The sequence below is a fragment of the Oryctolagus cuniculus genome, chromosome 8, assembly GCF_051225735.1.
Source record: "Oryctolagus cuniculus isolate XC-2025 breed Fujian yellow rabbit chromosome 8, ASM5122573v1, whole genome shotgun sequence".
Taxonomy (NCBI): domain Eukaryota; kingdom Metazoa; phylum Chordata; class Mammalia; order Lagomorpha; family Leporidae; genus Oryctolagus; species Oryctolagus cuniculus.
In genome coordinates this window covers 1,964,121-1,977,016 of record NC_142874.1, presented here as the reverse complement: position 1 = coordinate 1,977,016, position 12,896 = coordinate 1,964,121, and the positions used below count along the sequence as shown (strand labels likewise).

The following is a 12,896-nucleotide window of genomic DNA, read 5'->3' as shown; positions in this document are numbered from 1 at the left end:
GAATTTTTTCCTATGCAAATGAAATGTGTTTTCCTTAGACTGATATGTCCTCAAACCCCTCATATGTCTTTATATTTGTTTATTTAAAATATATTCATTTAAAAGGCAGAGTGACATAAAGAGAGGGAGAGACAGAGAGAGAGATATTTCACCTGCTGGTTTACTTCCTAAATGGCCACAATGGCTGAGACTGAACAATGCTGAAACTAGAAGCCTGAAACACCATCTGGGTTTCTAGCATAGGTGCAGGGGCCCAACCACTCTAGTGATTATACAGCATTTCCCCTGGCACATTGACAGGCAGCTGGATTGGAACTGGAACAACTGGGACTTAAACCAGCACTCATATGGCATTCTGGTATCACATGCAATGGCTTAGCCTATTGTAGTGTAGCACCAGCCTTTGTCTGTATATTTAAAATGGTTTTCTGATACACAGCACAGATTTGGGTGTTGGTTTAAATTTTCCCATGTGAAATTCTTTTAATTGATGTATTTAGCTGAAGCACATTTGAAGTGGTTATTGATATTGTTGGATTAATATGTACTATGTTTGCAATTAATTGCTATTTGTTTTAGTTATTTTTTAAAAGATTTATTTTTTTCATGGACCCTATATTTATTATTGTTTGTAATAATGAGTAAAATATACAGCATCTCAAATAGAGAGAAGATGGAAAATAAAGCAGAGAAGAGATGGGATGGAGGGGAGGGAGGGAGTACTTGGAATACCTGTTTAAATAGGGCACTCAGGGAACATGTGCTTTCAGAAATTTCCATACTGTTTAGTGGCTGCACTAACTTATATTCCCATGAACAGTGTATAAGATTTCCCCTTTCTCCTTATCTTTGCCAGAACCTATTACATTTTATCTTTATCTTTTATCTTTATCTTTATCTTTTGGATAACAGCCATTCTGACAGGGGGTAAGTGGTATCTCATTGTGGTTTCAATTTGCATTTCCCTGATGGGTAGTGACTTGTGCATTTTTTCATATATTTCTTGGCCATTCTTTTTCTTTTGAGAACTGTATGTTGAGGTCCTTTGCTCTTTACTTCCTTGGATTTAAAAAAAAATGATTTATTTTGTTGAAAGAGTCATATAGAGAGTGAGAGACAGAAGAGAGACAGAAACAGAGAGAGATCTTCCATCTGCTAATTCACTGCCCACATGGCTACAATGGATGGGACTCGACCAGGCCAAAGCCAGGAGCTTCTTCCAAGTCTCGCACATGGGTAATAGGGGCCCAAGCACCTAGGCTATCCTCTGCTGCTTTTGTCATGTCGGAAGCAGGGAGTTGGATCATAAGTGAAGCAGCTGGGACATGAACTAGCATCCATACTGGATTCTGACATTACAGGCAGAGGTTTTACCCAATATGCCAAAATGCCAGCCTCTGAATTGATTTTTTTTTATTGTTGAGTTTTTGAATGCTGATATAGTCTGGATTTTTATGCTTTGTCGAATAAGTAGCTTTAAATGTCTTCTCCTTCTGTTGGATGTGTCTTCACTCTATTGGTCATTTTCTTTGCCATGCAAAAAGTTCTGAGTTTGATATAGTTCCATTTCTTTAGTTTTGCTTTTGTTGCCTGTTTTGAAGGTCTTGTCCAAGAAATCTTTCTGTACACCAATGTTGGTGTATTTCCCCTACAGTTTCTTCCAGTTATAGTCTCAGTCCTTAAATTTGGGTCTTAGGACATTTTGAGTTGATTTTTATATATGGTGTGAGGTGTGAATTTAATTTCATTCTTCTACATACATAAATCCAGTTTGCCAGAAGAATTTGTGAAGAGACTATACTTACTCTACTGTATGATCTGAGACTATTATCAAAAATAAGTTTTCTGTATGTATGTGGATTAATTTCTGGGTTGTCTATTTTATTTATTTATTTATTTATTTATTTATTTATTTATTTTGAGAGGCAGAGTGGACAATGAGAGAGAGAGAGAGAGAAAGGTCTTCTTTTTTCTGTTGGTTCACCCCCCAATGACTGCTGCAGCCAGTGCACCACACTGATCCAAAGCCAGGAGCCAGGTGCTTTCCCTGGTCTCCCACAGGGGTGCAGGGCCCAAGAACTTGGGCTGTCCTCCACTGCACTCCCAGGCCACAGCAGAGAGCTGGACTGGAAGAGGAGCAACTGGGACAGGATCCGGTGCCCAACCAGGACTAGAACCCAGGGTGCCGGCACCGCAGGCAGAGGATTAGCCTATTGAGGCATGGCACTGGCCAATCTATATGTCACATTTTATGCCAGGAACATATTGTTTTCATTGCTATACTAGTAATTGTACTATGCATTGAAATCAGGCATTGTGATGCTTCCAGCTTGATTTTTCTTACTTATGATCACTTTAGCTATTCTAGGTCTTTTGTGATTCCATGTGAATTTTAGGATTGTTTTTTCCTATTTCTATAAGAGAATGTTGTTGATATTTTGATAGGGATTGCATTGAATCTGTAGGTTATTTTAGGTAGTATAGACATTTTATTTTATTTTATTTTTTTAAAGCTTTATTTATTTGAAAGGCAGAGTTACAGAGGCAGGGGGAGGAGAGAGAGAGGGAGAGAGGGAGAGAGAGAGAGATAGGTCTACCATCCACTGGTTCAATCCCTAAATGACAGCAATGGTTGGAGCTGGACTGATCCAAACCTAGGAGACTGGAGCTTCTTCCAGGTATCCCATGTGGGTTCAGTGGTCAAAGCCCTTGGACCACCTTCTACTGCTTTCCCAGGCCATAGCTGAGAGCTGTATCAGAAGTAGAGCAGTTGGGACTCAAACTGCTGCCCAAATAGTGTGCCATCCCTGCAGGGATGTGGCACTATGCCACAGTGCCAGCCCCTATGGACATTTTAATGATAATCATTCTTGCAATCCATGAGCAAGGGATATCTTTCCATTTCATGGGGGTCCTTGTTGATTTCTTTCATCAGTGTTTGATACCTTTCATTGTAGAGATCTTTTGCTTCTTTGGTTAAATTTATTCATAAATATTTAATTTTTTGGTGGCCATTGTGAATGGGATTTTTTTCTTGATTTCTCTTTCACTGAATTCATCATAGCATATGAAAAATCTCCAGCATTTTGTATATTTATTTTGTGACCTGCAATTTCACTGAATTGGTTTATCTATTCTAACAGCTTTTTGGTGGAGTGTATGTTTTCCATGTGCAATATCATGTCATCTACAAGAATAATTTGACTTACCTTTTTCTAGTTTTGATACTCTTTCTTTCTTCCCACTCCCTAATTGCTCTTGCTAAAACTTCCAGTATTATTTTGAATAAGAGTGGTGAAATTGGACACCTTTGTCGTGTTTCAGATCTGAGAGAAAACACTTTCAGTGTTTTCCCATTCAGCATGATATTGGCTGTTGGTTTGTCATATAAAACCTGTATAATTTTGAGTATGTTTCTTCTCTATCTGATTTATGGAGGGTTTTTATCATGAAAGTGTATTGAATCTTATCAAATGTTCTTTCTGCATCTATTGAGATGACCATGTCGTTTTTATTCCTTATTATATTTATGTGATTTATGATACTTATTGATTTGCAAATGTTGAACCACCCTTGCATTTCTAAGATAAATTCCACTTGATCATCATATATGATCTTTTTGATATTGTTTATATTTGACTTGCTTATATTTTTCCCTGTGCCTATTAAAGTATGTTCCTTTTACCTAACAACCCAACCAGCCAGCTCTTCTCAATATAAGAGTCCTTGAATTTAATGAGATCATATTGAATGATTTTTTTATTTAATGTATGCATTTTTACATAGATACAACTTTAGGAATATAGTGGTTCTTCCCCCCATGCCCCCCACTCCACTCCCTTCCCACCTCCCATTCTCTTTTCCATCTCCTTCTTCATTATAGATTATTTTTAGTATGACTTTATATATAGAAGAGGGCAAATTGTTAAAATCTTTGGCTTGCTTATATTTTGTTGAGAATCTTTGCATCTATGTTCATTCAGGATTTAGGTCTGTAGTTTTCTATTTGTGTTGTATCATTGGTTTTGGTATCAGATTGATGCTAGCCTCATAAAAAGAGTGGCTGAGTTCCATCCTCGTCAGTATTTTGGAATAGTTTAAAAATTATTTGAATGAATTCAGCAGTAAAGCCATCAGGTCTTAGACTTCTCCTTGATGGAAGACTTTTGACTACTGTGTCAATCTCATTGCTTATTATGGGTTTGTTTAGATTGTCTATATTTTCTTGATTTAATCTTGGTAGATTATATGTATCCAGAAATTTATCCACTTCTTCAAGGTTTTCCAGCTTTTTAGCATAGCTCTAATGGGCTTTCTGTGCAGAGCCTAGGCTGCCAAATGAGTCCTGAGACTCCTCACTTTCTGACAATGTTGACACATGTGGAGAAAAATATGAACTTCCTGATCTGCTGAACCAGCTTGAGGTCCTGTCTTGGAAGTGTTATTCCTGTGGGAATCTTCCAATATCAACTGTGGCTACTGCCTTGCTGCTATCCACGGCAGGAACATCTCCCCACTCCCAGATGGATTTAAATTCACTGCCCACTTTCCTAGCCCCATTGCAGCAGGGGCTGTGTCTCTTTCTCAAGAGTCAGGTACGGCAGGCAGAATCAATGTCACTTAACAGTCAACTATCCTAGGCTACCATTTCCTCAGCAGTCAGCACTGCCACTGGTGGTGTGATCTATAAAAGTCTTGATAAAGGCCGGTGCTGTGGCTCAATAGGTTAATCCTCCACCTAGCGGCACCGGCACACCGGGTTCTAGTCCCGGTCGGGGCACCGGATTCTGTCCCGGTTGATCCTTTTCCAGGCCAGCTCTCTGCTATGGCCCGGGAGTGCAGTGGAGGGTGGCCCAAGTGCTTGGGCCCTGCACTCCCATGGGAGACCAGGAGAAGCACCTGGCTCCTGCCATCGGCTCAGTGTGGTGCGCCGACCGCAGCGCGCCAGCCGCGGTGGCCATTGGAGGGTGAACCAACGGCAAAAAGGAAGACCTTTCTCTCTGTCTCTCTCTCTCTCTCACTGTCCACTCTGCCTGTAAAAAAAAAAAAAAAGTCTTGATATTACTTTTATGTCATCCTTTAAGTACTGGAAGAGATTTGGAAAATGTTTAGTCATCTTGTTTGCTACTTATAAAATCTGACTTATGTTGGCCTTTTCTTCAACTGATTTTCTTTCCCTTGAGTAAGACTAAATTTTTTCTTTCTTTACATGAATAGTGATTCTGAATTTTATTATCAATATTGTAAACCATGTGTTGCAGACATTGTGGATACTCATATTCTTCAGAAAAATTATTTCTATTTTACAAGGCAGTTAGTTGGCTGGATTTAAATTCTAAAGTGTATTCCTTACAATGGTCACTAGGTAACTCTTTCTTTCAGCTTCTAGTGACTGCTTTTTTATTGCTTTTTTTTTTATCTGAAGTGTCCCATATAGTGTACTGTAGTATTTTATATCCAAATTTAGGGACTTAAATTCTTTGATTTTCTCTATTCCAGGGCCTATTTTCCTTTTCTCCCATTCTTTGGTTGTCTTTGTAGCCTGAAATTTCTACCAAAATACCCTAATTAAAGCTGTAACTTTCTTTTTAACTTTTATTTAATGAATATAAATTTCCAAAGTACGATTTATGGATTACAATGGCTTCCCCCCCATACCGTCCCTCGCACCCACAGCCCTCCCCTTTCCCACTCCCTCTCCCCTTCCATTCACATCAAGATTCATTTTCGATTATCTTAATATATAGAAGATCAGCTTAGTATACATTAAGTAAGGATTTCAACAGTTTGCTCCCACACAGAAACATAAAGTGAGGAATGATAGGTGATTTTTTTTAAATGATGATGAAATCAGATCAGACCAATTGTCATGTTTAATCCCAGTGAGAATCAAGTTGGGAGTTGATAATTTTATTTTTTACAGAGGATCAGTTTAGTATGCATTAAGTAAAGATTTCAACAGTTTGCACCCCCATAGAAACACAAAGTGAAATATACTGTTTGAGTACTCGTTATAGCATTAAGCCTCAGTGTACAGCACGTTAAGGACAGAGATCCTACATGAGGAGTAAGTGCACAGTGACTCCAGTTGTTGACTTTACCAATTGACACTCCTGTCTATGGCATCAGTAGTCTCCCTATGCTCCAGTCATGAGTTTCCAAGGCTATGGAAGCCCTCTGAGTTCTCCGATTCTTATCTTGTTTAGACAAGGTCATAGTCAAAGTGGAGGTTCTCTCCTCCCTTCAGAGAAAGGTACCTCCTTCTTTGAAGACCTGTTCTTTCCACTGGGATCTCACTCGCAGAGATCTTTTGCCAGAGTGTCTTCATTTTCCATGCCTGAAATACTCTCATGGGCTTTTCAGCCCATTCTTTGGTTGTCTTTGTAGCCTGAAATTTCTACCAAAATACCCTAATTAAAGCTGTAACTTTGACTCCCTTGATCTATGTGTTAATAGGAAAGTGTCCTCTGGTAAAATGCACAAAATGAATAACTTTCTCTTCTGCCAGTTCCCTCAGTTCAGCATCTGCCTTTTATTGTGATGCACTCCAATTCCCAAATGGTTGTGATACAAACTGTGAATTTTATAATTTTTTTTCTTTCATGGGTTCATCTTGTTGAATATTTTGTCATGAACATGACACTTTTGAGTTGTTTCTGTTATAAAATTTTCTCTACACTGTACTATTGATTTAAATAGTTGCCAGTTTTATTTTTTCTCCGCATGTCAGGTCCTTCTTGAATAGGAATAATTTATGTAAAATGGAAATAGAACTAGTCAGATTTAGCTCAATTTAAAAACATTTTGGGCTGGTGCCGTGGCTCACTAGGCTAATCCTCTGCCTGCAGCACTGGCACTCTGGGTTCTAGTCCTGGTTGGGGTTCAAGTTCTGTCCTGGTTGCTCCTATTCCAGTCCAGCTCTCTGCTGTGGCCCAGGAAGGCAGTGGAGGATGGCCCACGTCCTTGAGCTCTGCACCTGCATGGGAGACCAGGAGGAGGCACCTGGCTCTTCGCTTCAGATTGGCACAGTGTGCCAGCCCTGGCGGCTATTTGGGGGGTGAGCCAACAGAAGGAAGACCTTTCTCTCTCTCCAACTGCCTGTCAAAAAAATTTTTGAATTTCCCAAATATGGAACAATATGTTCCCTTGTAATTTTTTTTATAAAATGAACCTTATTTATTTATTTATTTATTTTTTTTGACAGGCAGAGTGGACAGTGAGAGAGAGAGACAGAGAGAAAGGTCTTCTTTTGCCGTTGGTTCACACTCCAATGGCCACCGCAGCCGGTGCACTGCGGCCGGCGCACTACCCTGATCCGAAGGCAGGAGCCAGGTACTTAACCTGGTCTCCCATGGGGTGCAGGGCCCAAGTACGTGGGTCATCCTCCACTGCACTCACTGGCCCAGCAGAGAGCTGGCCTGGAAGAGAGGCAACCGGGACAGAATTTGGTGCCCCGACCAGGACTAGAACCCGATGAGCCGGTGCCGCAAGGTGGAGGATTAGCCTAGTGAGCCACGGCACCAGCCCCCCTTGTAATTTTAATTTGTGTTTCTCATTTATTTGTCCCTCTGTATTCACCTTTTTTATACTTTAAAGAGTGTCTTTCTGGACTATGCACATTTTCCAATTATTTTGCCAACTATATTTTCTTTTCTTAAGATTTATTTATAAAGTCAGAGTTACACACAGAAGAAGAGGCAGAGAAAAAGAGATAGAGAGGTCTTCCATCTGATGGCTCACTCCTCAATTGGCCGCAGTGGCAAGAGCTGCACTGATATGAAGCCAGGAGCCATGGGTCTCCCATGCAGGTGCAGGGCCCCAAGAACTTGGGCCATCTTCTATTGCTTTCCCAGGCCATGGCAGAAGCTGGATCAGAAGCAGGCACCTATATGGGATGCTGGCACTGCAGGTGGTGGCTTTACCTGCTATGCTATAGTGCCAGCCCTGCCAATTATTTTTTCAATATTTTTTATATTTCAAAATGTTTGCCAATTATTTTTTTCATATGATTGGTCATTTTTTGCTATTAGGAAGGTAACTTTTCTGTGGTGTAACTTTTTTCTTTTAACATTGTTGTGTGTTTCTTTAATTTTGTCATAAGGAGTATGGATATTTATATATTCAGATTTCTCAACTTGGGCTTAGATAGCTTCTGAATATTGAGTTTCTGTTAGAATGGACTTTTCAACTGCTGGTGCTGTGGCATAGTGAATTAAGCCACAGCCTGTAGTGCCAACATCCCATTCAAGTCCTGATTGCTCCACTTCTAATCTACCTCCCCATTAATGTGCCTGGGAAAGCAGTGGAGGATGGCCCAAAGTCCTTGGGACCCTACACTCATGTGGGAGACCCAGAAGAAGCTCCTGTCTCCTGGCTGGCCTGGTCCAGCCCCAGCCATTGTGGCCATTTGGGGAGTGAAGCAGTAGATGAAAAATCTCTTACTTCCTCTATGTCTCTCCCTCTCTGTCTCCCTCTCTCTCTGCCTTTCAAATAAATAAATAAATAAATAATAAATAATAAATAAATAAATCTTTTTTAACAGACTTAATTCACTTTGTTTTCTTGTGTAAAATCCTATTTTGTAGCCACATCTGGAGCCTGGGTCCTCTGCACAAATACTCTGGTGTGAGTCTTCATAAGATGGTCCATGCTTTCCTGATAGGGAGACTTGGTGAATACATTCTTTTTCCAGAGGTTGGGGATCAGATTGCTGTAGGTCTTGGGGATAGCATAGAAGGTGCCCTTTGCGGCCCAGGGTAGCAGTGCACCCACTGGCTGAAGTGTGGCAGCCAGCAATGCCAGCTATCATCAGCAACTTCTTGGGGACACGGTGAAGACAATGCCAGTGCTTCTAGGAGCAAGAATTGAGGCACAATAGCACAGAGACACATCAGCTGGTCACCTTGCAAGGCACAGTGTGTGGTTTGCCTATCTTGTTTCCCCAATAGCACCTCCAAATGGGAAAAATGGACAGCTTAGCTAGGATGATGGCCCCTCAGATGGTGGTGGCTATTTCCTTGGTGCACTTCACACTCAGGCTGACATGACCATTGTGTTCTTCAATGGCAACAAATGCCTTGAACCTGCTTCACTGCCAATCTATGCCTGCTTCTGCACTGACATGATCTTCAAAATCTCATCGAGGGATGTCCCCAGGGAAACATCAAAGATCTCGGACTCCTTGATGGGCAGGGAGAAGAGATATATCTCCTACAAGGATTTGATCTTCATGTTCTTAAACAGGTGGCCAAGCCTGGTGACAGGCTCTATGAGTTCCATGACCTTGGCTCTGGCCCTGGCCCTGACTTTGACCATAGCCCTGGATGCCACTACCAAAGCCTCAGCAGAAGCTGCCATGGCCTTCCATTCCAAGGTTCTCAGGGCCTCCAGACCCTCCTGCATCAGCATCATCCTGCCATTTGGTATTCTCTCAGAGAAGAAGAAAACAAATCTTAAAAAATAAAGAATGGACTTGTCCTACTCAACATTATAAATCAAACCTCACACACATTTTCAAGCTGTTACACACTTGGTGTGAAATTCATCTTTAATTTTGTTCTGTATCTGTTTTCCACACAATTTATTGAAAGGTCCATAGGGCCACCCCATAGACATCTATCTGTGAGGGTGAACTGTTCTAAGTAATGTTTTTTTCTGGCTGTCTCAGAATATTAGGTGGTAGTAAATTAACTTATGGGTAGGAAACCACTGACTTACAGCCTCTGCATTCAAAACGTGTATCAAATCTGTTTTTCTCAGGGTGCTAGAATGTCCTTTACTAGAGCATGGATAGAGTTTGTAACTGGAGAACAAAATAGGCACTGAATGAAACAGTGACACAATTAATCTGTAATTACATTTGCTTGGCCAGAATCATCTGGCTCTGCCTTGGTTTCTCCAGACTTGGGGAGGATAGGTTATTCTCCCACATGCAACAATATTGAAATGAGTGGGAAATGGCCACTGCATATTAGAACTCCTCTTTCTGACATGTGTATCTCAACTTCATCCCATACCCAGGAGACAATCTTCAGGGCTCATTTATTCATCACTTTGTACTGATATTCAGGATCTCTGAATGATTCCAGAAATGTAGATCATGTCAAGATGTGGCTTCTTTTTACTGATAGACTCATGTCCCTAGCAAGCAAGTTATCTGTTTTAGCCCTACTCAGAGTGTAGTTGTTAAGCACACTATACCCAGCTGTATTGATTTATTGGGAATTTTCTGTACCTATTGTCATTCTGAAATCCTGAAAATGTCAGGGTTTCTAGAAATATGGGGAAAGTAGTCTTTGCAGAGTGTGCGGAAGAAGAGTTTTTTATTTAAAAACTCCATACATGCTGATAACCATTCCTCCTGGAAGACTAAGCATGAGAATCTGTTCCTAAGCTGTGGTCCTGCTTAACAGACATGTTCCTCTCCTGCATCTACAGGTAAATAATACAATAAAATTTTTCCATCATCCATGCTGAGAATTCTTCAGAGAAACACAGAAAAAGAAGAGAGAAAATGAATGGCTAATCAAAACCACTCAGCTTATTACTCCATTTAGTCAGTGAGTATTTTTTTTTTTTTTACTAAATGTTTCCCCACTTTTAAAAATGCCTATTTGGTTATTTTCTTCTACTTGAAAGAAAAAGTGGCAGTAGAAGTAAGAAGATCTTCCATCTACTGGTTCATTCCCCAACTGCTTGCAACTGTTAGGACTGGCCAGGCTGAAGCCAAAAACCTGAAACTCCATCAAGGTCTCTCAAGTGTGTTATTCTTAAGTGTGTAAGGACCCCAAGCACTTGAGTTTTCCTCTGCAGATTTCCAGGATACATTAGCAAGAAGCTGTGTTGGAAACAAATTAGCCAAGTGTTAAACTGGCACTGCTATGGGTTTGATTCAGGCATCCCAAACACTGGTGTACCATAGTACACCACCCCATTTAGTGAAAACACTAAAGATTGTAGGACCACATGATTGAAAATGGGGAAATATATTGGTGTCATTTTTTATGTTACTATATCAAGAGAAAAAATGTTTTAGTCATAAATAAATACATTTTACTGATATGTTAAAATCATAGGCCACTAGGACACGAAGAAACTTCATTGCTTTTGCATGAGCATTACAAACAAACATATATGTTCAATTGATGTGTTTTTTTCTCATTCCAGTTGTCCAGTGGATGATTTGGTTGTGAAAAACCAGGAGTGTCAAGACATGAATCTGAGGCAAGATGTACTGTTGTTGAACAATCCAATCATCCTTTTCTTTATCTTCATCCTTTTTACATATAATGTTGTATATTTTTCTTAAATATATATCTAAGGTTAAATGTCATTATACCCACATTATTTGACATTTTATTACAGGAAGTGGCCATATATGTCTCTAGAAGCATCTTTTGTTTTAAAATTTATTCTCTGTATTGTGGGATGACCAACCAATGTAGCCATCTTTCTTACATTTTTGCATATCTTTTTCTTGTACTTCATCAGCTTTTTATATATTTGAGTTAAATTTTTTCTTCTATACAAAATATGTTGTTTCATATTATTTGTTATTTTAAACTCATCTGACTTCCTTTGCCTTTAAAGACTTAAATAATTAAAAAATTATTTGAGAGGTAGAATTACATAGAGAGGGAGAGACAGAGAGAAAGGCCTTTCATCCATAGGTTCACTCCCCAGATGGCTGCAACAGCTGGAGCTGAACCAATCCAAAGCCAGGATCCAGGGTTTCTGATGGGTCTTTCAGGTGGGTGCAGGGGCCCAAACACTTGGGCCATCTTCTGCTTTCCCAGGCCACAGCTAAGAGCTGGATTGGAAGAGGAACAGCCAGGGCTAGAATCAGTGCTCATAAGGGATGCTGGTGCTACAGGCAAGGCATAGCTGACTACACCACAGAGCCAGCCTTATCCCTTGCCTTTAAAACAGAGTGACGGAGAGAGGGATGTGAAGAATAAGATTTCTGACAAAGCACTTTTAGTGAAGTATTTTCTTCCTAGAACACAGAATGTGACCACAGGATCCGACTAAGGATATTTTATGGCCTTCTAACAAGAGCACTGAGCCTTTGTTGGAATGTTGGCTTCACAAGGACATGCAGCTGCTTTCCCAGATAGGCTTACCTAATATGTCTTGCAAAACATGTTTCAGAGAAACCTTAGAGTTATTTGAACATGCACATATGCTGTTGTAATCCTTATCAATAAGGAAAAGATGCTGGGTTGGCCTGGCGGCACTTTTGGGAGGAAAAGTTTCCATGTGCTGTCTCTCCTTTCACTTGCACACCCCAAGATCTTGTGCCCAAACAGGGAGCTTTAGTATAAAATACAAGGGATGGCTCACCTTGCATAGCAATGGTTACAGATGCATCATTCATCTCTTTGAGATTTGGGTGAGTCACTAAGATGGGGAACTCCCTGTTCCCAGTGCAACAGAAACATAAGGATGAACTGCTTTATCTTCTTAAGAATGTGGGGCAGTCTTTATCAGAAAAGGTACTTCGACACTTGCTGCAAAAAAATCAATAGTTGCTGCCCTTGGTACCCTGATGGAAGCACTTTAAAAGTAACTGATTGACAGAAAATCAATCAAAAGTTACACTCTATTCCAGTTTTACATGTGTGGTATCTCTGCTGGGATGCCAGTAGTAAGGTTACAAACCTCTTGGCAGCTCTCCCTGGCCAAGAGAGTCAGTCAATGGGCTTGTCCCTACTGCCTGAAGATGAGGTGTCTGTGCTTTCCATGCCTACTGATGTAACGGTGGTGTCTGAGTCCCCTTCAGTTGTGTCAGTGGTACAAGGTATGTTTCAGGAAGCCAAGGAGCAAGGAGAATTACCAATGTTAAGTGTCCTGTTGTTATATCTCAAAATGTGTCTCCCTGGCTTGAGCATCTTCCC

At 40.4% G+C, this 12,896-nt stretch overlaps 1 protein-coding gene and 1 pseudogene across 1 annotated transcript in view; one reads left to right on the top strand and one right to left on the bottom strand.

Moving 5' to 3' along the window:
* LOC103345491 (zinc finger protein 717) overlaps window positions 1-12,896 on the top strand; it is a 554,757-nt gene that overhangs the window by 230,932 nt on the left and 310,929 nt on the right. The gene's annotated exons all lie outside the window — the stretch shown is intronic.
* On the bottom strand, window positions 8,575-9,334 carry LOC149124791 (small ribosomal subunit protein uS5 pseudogene; annotated as a pseudogene).